At 43.5% G+C, this 5380-nt stretch overlaps 1 non-coding gene and 1 pseudogene across 1 annotated transcript; one reads left to right on the top strand and one right to left on the bottom strand.

The window, feature by feature from the left end:
• The first annotated feature begins 213 nt into the window (after window positions 1–213).
• LOC101126670 (elongation factor 1-gamma-like) lies at window positions 214–1523 on the top strand (annotated as a pseudogene).
• A 3752-nt stretch (window positions 1524–5275) lies between these two features.
• LOC115932475 (U6 spliceosomal RNA) lies at window positions 5276–5380 on the bottom strand. The gene has a single exon (XR_004068754.1). It is a non-coding gene; the product is annotated as a U6 spliceosomal RNA (small nuclear RNA).

The following is a 5380-nucleotide window of genomic DNA, read 5'->3' on the forward strand; positions in this document are numbered from 1 at the left end:
AAACACCAAAAAAAAAAAAAAAAAAAAAAGCTAGGTGTTGTAGTGCACGCCTGTAATCCCAGCTACTCGGGAGGCTGAGACAGGAGAATTGCTTGAACCTGAAAGGCGGAGGTTGTAGTGAGCTGAGATCACACCACTGCACTCCAGCCTCGGTGACAGAGACCCTATCTTAAAAAACAAACAAACAAAAAAGCCTTTCTTTGCGGAATCACCATGGCGGCTGGGACCCTGTACACATATTCTGAAAACTGAAGGAACTTCAAGGCCCTCATTGCTGCTCAGCACAGAGGGGCTCAGGTCCGTGTGCTCTCCGCACCACCCCATTTCCACTTTGGCCAAACCAACCGCACCCCTGAATTTCTCCGCAAATTTCCTGCTGGCAAGGTTCCAGCATTTGAGGGTGATGATAAATTCTGTGTGTTTGAGAGCAATGCTATTGCCTACTATGTGTGCAATGAGGAGCTGCAGGGAAGTACTCCAGAGGCAGCAGCCCAAGTGATGCAGTGGGTGAGCTTTGCTGATAGCAATATAGTGTCCCCAGCCAGTACCTGGGTGTTCCCCACCTTGGGCATCATGCATCACAACAAACAGGCCACTGAGAATACAAAGGAGGAAGTGAGGCAAATTCTGGGGCTGTTGGATGCTCACTTGAAGACAAGGACTTTTCTGGAGGGCGAACGAGTGACATTGACTGACATCACAGTTGTCTGCACCCTATTGTGGCTCTATAAGCAGGTCCTAGAACCTTCTTTCTGCCAGGCCTTTCCCAATACCAACCGCTGGTTCCTCACCTGCATTAACCAGCCTCAGTTCTGCACTGTCTTGGGGAAAGCAAAACTGTGTGAGAAGATGGCCCAGTCTGATGCTAAAAAGTTTGTGGAGAGCCAGCCTAAAAAGGACACACCATGGAAAGAGAAGCGTTCACGGGAAGAGAAGCAGAAGCCCCAGGCTGAGCAGGAGGAGAAAAAGGCGGCTGCCCCTACTCCTGTGGAGGAGATGGATGAATGTGAGCAGGCGCTGGCCGCTGAGCCCAAGGCCAAGGACCCCTTTGCTCACCTGCCCAAGAGTACCTTTGTGATGGATGAGTTGAAGCTCAAGTACTCCAATGAGACACACTCTCTGTGGCACTGCCATATTTCTGGGAGCACTTTGATAAGGACGGCTGGTCCCTGTGGTACTCAGAGTATCGCTTCCCTGAAGAATAAACTCAGACCTTCATGAGCTGCAATCTCATCACTGGAATGTTCCAGTGACTGGACAAGCTGAGGAAGAATGCCTTCGCCAGTGTCATCCTCTTTGGAACCAACAATATCAGCTCCATTTCTGGAGTCTGTGTCTTCCGAGGCCAGGAGCTTGCCTTTCCACTGAGTCCAGATTGGCAGGTGGGCTATGAGTCATACACATGGCAGAAACTGGATCCTGGCAGCGAGGAGATCCAGATGCTGGTTCGAGAGTACTTTTCCTGGGAGGGGTCCTTCCAGCATGTGGGCAAACCCTTCAATCAGGGCAAGATCTTCAAGTGAGCAAGTGTTGCCATCACCTAGCTGCCTGAACCTGCCCTTCAGGGAGAAGGGGTCATTAAAGAAAACTGAACATTGGAAAAAAAAAAAAAACATTTTTGGGGTTGTTATTTTTATATTTATTTATTTATTTATTTATTTATTTATTTTTGAGATGGAATCTCACTCTTGTTGCCCAGGCTGGAGTGCAGTGGCACAATCTTGGCTCACTGCAACCTCTGCCTCCCAGGTATAAGCAATTCTCCTGCCTCAGCCTCCCAAGTAGCTGGGATTACAGGTGCCCAACACCACGCCTGGCGAATTTTTGTATTTTTAGTAGAGATGGGGTTTCACCATGTTGGACAGTCTGGTCTCGAATTCCTGACCTCAGGTAATCTGCCCGCCTTGGCCTCCCAAAGTGCTGGGATTACAGGTGTGAGCCACCACACCCGGCCAAAAAAACCTTTTTAACCTTTGCCAATGTGATACAGGAACAAACACATTTCAGTGCTGTTTTTAAAAGACAGCCCCAGCCTGGGCAACAAAGCCAGACTTCGTCTCTACAAAAAATAAACAAAAACTAGCCAGGCGTGGTGGCACGCACCTGTAGTCCTGCCTACTTGGGAGGCTGATACAGAAGGATCACTTGAGCCCAGGAGGTTGAGGCTGGAGTGAGCTGTGATCACGTCACTGCACTTCAGCCTGGGCAACAGAGCAAGACATTGTCAAAAAAAAAAAAAAAAAGAAGAAAAGAAAAAATAAAAAGAAAACTACAAACCAATATTCCCTATGTATGTGGATGCACAAACTATCAACAAAATACTAGAAAGGTGACTACAGTAACATGTAAAAATAACTATACAATATAACCAAGTGTGATTTATCCCAGGAATACAATGTTCTTTTAACATCCAAATATGAAATTATAAAATACACTATATCAAGAAAAAACACAAAAATCACATGATTATCCCAATAGTTGCAGAGAAAAAACTGACAAAATCTAACACCCCTTCATATAAAAATATTCAGTAAACTAGGAATAGAGATAACTTCCTCATCCTCATAAAGGGCATCTGGGAAAAACCCAAAGCTAAGGCTGGGCATGGTGGCTCACGCCTATAATCCCAGCACTTTGGGAGGCCAAGGTGTGTGGTTCACTTGAGCTCAGGAGTTTGAGACCAGCCTGGCCAACGAGGCAAAACCGTGTCTCTATGAAAAATACAAAAATTAGTTGGGTGTGGTGGAGGGTGCCTGTAGTTTCAGCTACTCAGGGGGCTGAGGCAGGAGAATCACTTGAATGCAAGAGGAAGAGGTTGCAGTGAGCTGAGATCACACCACTGCACTCCAGCCTGGGCAACACAGCAAGACTCCATCTCAAAAAAAAAAAAAAAAAGTAGGCCAGTTGCAGTGGCTCACGCCTGTAATCCCAGCACTTTGGGAGGCCGAGGCGGGTGGATCACCTGAGGTCAGGAGTTCGAGACCAGCCTGACCAACATGGAGAAACCCCATCTCTACTAAAAATAGAAAATTAGCCAGGTGTGGTGGCTCATGCCTGTAATTCCAGCTACTTGGGAGGCTGAGGCAGGAGAATCGCTTGAACCCAGGAGGCAGAGGTGGCGGTGAGCCGAGATCATGCCATTGCAGTCCAGCCTGAGCAACAAGAGCGAAACTCCATCTCAAAAGAAAAAAACGTTATGGGTACATTGCAGGTGTATATATTTATGGGTTACATGAGATGATTTGATACAGGAATGCAATGTGAAATAAGCACGTCATGGATAACAGAGTATCCATTCCTTCAAGAATTTACCCTTTGAGTTACATACAATCCAATTATACTCCTTAAGTTATTTAAAAATTTACAATTAATTTATTTTTATTTATTTATTTATTTGTTTTTGAGATGGAGTCTTACTCTGTCTCCAAAGCTGGAGTGCAGTGGCATGATCTTGGGTCACTGCAACATCCACCTCCCAGTTTCAAGTGATTACCCTGTCTCAGCCTCCCAAGTAGCTGGGATTACAGGCACGCACCACCACGCCTGGCTAATTTTTGTATTTTTAGTAGAGACAGGGTTTCACCATGTTGGCCAGGCTGGTCTCAAACTCTGGACCTCAGGTGATCTGCCTGCCTCAGCCTCCCAAAGTGCTGGGATTACAGGCGTGAGCCACTGCGCCCGGCTACAATTAAGTTATTATTGGCGATAGTCACTCTATTGTGCTATCAAATAGTAGGTCTTATTCATTCTTTATTTTTTTTTGTACCCATTAACCATCTTCACCTCTGCCACAAACCCCCACTATCCTTCCCAGCCTCTGGTAACCGTCCTTCTACTCTCCATGCCCATTAATTCAACTGATTTTATTTTTAGATCCCACAAATAAGTGAGAACATGTGACGTTAGTCTTTCAGGGCCTCAATTATTTCACTTAACATGATCTCCGGTTCTATCCACGTTGTTGCAAATGAATGGATCTCATTCTTTTTTATGGCTGCACAGTACTCTGTTGTGTGTATGTACCACATTTTCTTTATCCATTCATCTGCTGATGAACACTTAGCTTCCCTCCAAATCTTAGCTATTGTGAACAGTGCTGCCACAAACATAGGAGTGCAGATATCTACTGATTTTCCTCCTTTTGGCTATTTACCCAGCAGTGGGGTTGCTGGATCTTATGGTAGCTCAATTTTTATATTTTGAGGAACCTCCAAGCTGTTCTCCATAGTGGTTGTACTAATTTACATTCCCACCAAGAGTGTACTAATTTACATTCCCACCTTTTCTCCATATCCACAACAGCATTCATTATTGCCTGTCTTTGGGATATAAACCATTTTAACTGGATAGGATGATATCTCATTGTAGTTTTAATTTGCATTTCTCTGATGATCAGTGATGTTGAGCATCTTTTAAAATGCTGTTGTAATTTGTATGTCTTCTTTTGAAGAATGTCTATTCGAATCTTTTGCCCATTTCTTGATCATATTATGAGATTTTTTTCCAATAGAGTTGTCTGAGCTCCTTACATATCCTGGTGATTAATTGCTTGTCAGAGGGGTAGTTTGCAAATATTTCTCTCATCCTATGGATTGTCTCTTCACTGTTGATTGTATCCTTTGCTGTGCAGAAGCTTTTTAACTTGATGTGATTCCATTTGTCCATAGTTTGATTGACTGTGCTTGTGGCGTATTGCTCAAGAAATCTTTGCCCAGACCAATGTCCTGGAGAGTTTTCCATATGTTTTCTTGTAGTAGTTTCATAGTTGGAGGTGTTAGATTTAAGTCTTTAATCCATTTTGATTTGATTTTTGTATATGGTGAGAGATAGGGGTCTAATTTCATTCTTCTGCATATGGATATCCAGTTTTCCCAGCACCATTTATTGAAGAGACTGTGTTTTCCCCAGTGTACGTTCTTGGCACCTTTGTCAAAAATAAGTTCACTATAGGTGTGTGAATTTGTTTCCGGGTTCTCTGTTCTGTTCCATTGGTCTATGTGTCTGTTTTTGTGCTGGTACTACGCTGTTTTGATTATTGTAGCTCTGTTGTATAATTCAAAGTCAGCTAATGTGATCCCTCCAATTTTGTTCTTCTTGCTTAGGGTAACTTTGGCTATTCTGGGTCTTCTGTAGTTCCATATAAATTTTAGAACTGTTTTTTCTATTTCTGTGATGCATGTCATTAGTATTTTAATAGGGATTGCATTTAATCTGTAGATTGCTTTGGGTAGTATGAAAATTTTAACAATATTAATTCTTCCAATCAATGAACATGAAAAATATAGAACGCTTCACAAATTTGCGTGTTATCCTTGCACAGCTGCCATGTATCTTCTCTGTATCTTTCCAATTTTAGTATATGTGCTGCTGAAGCAAGCAC

The sequence above is a fragment of the Gorilla gorilla genome, chromosome X, assembly GCF_029281585.2.
Source record: "Gorilla gorilla gorilla isolate KB3781 chromosome X, NHGRI_mGorGor1-v2.1_pri, whole genome shotgun sequence".
Lineage (NCBI taxonomy): Eukaryota > Metazoa > Chordata > Mammalia > Primates > Hominidae > Gorilla > Gorilla gorilla.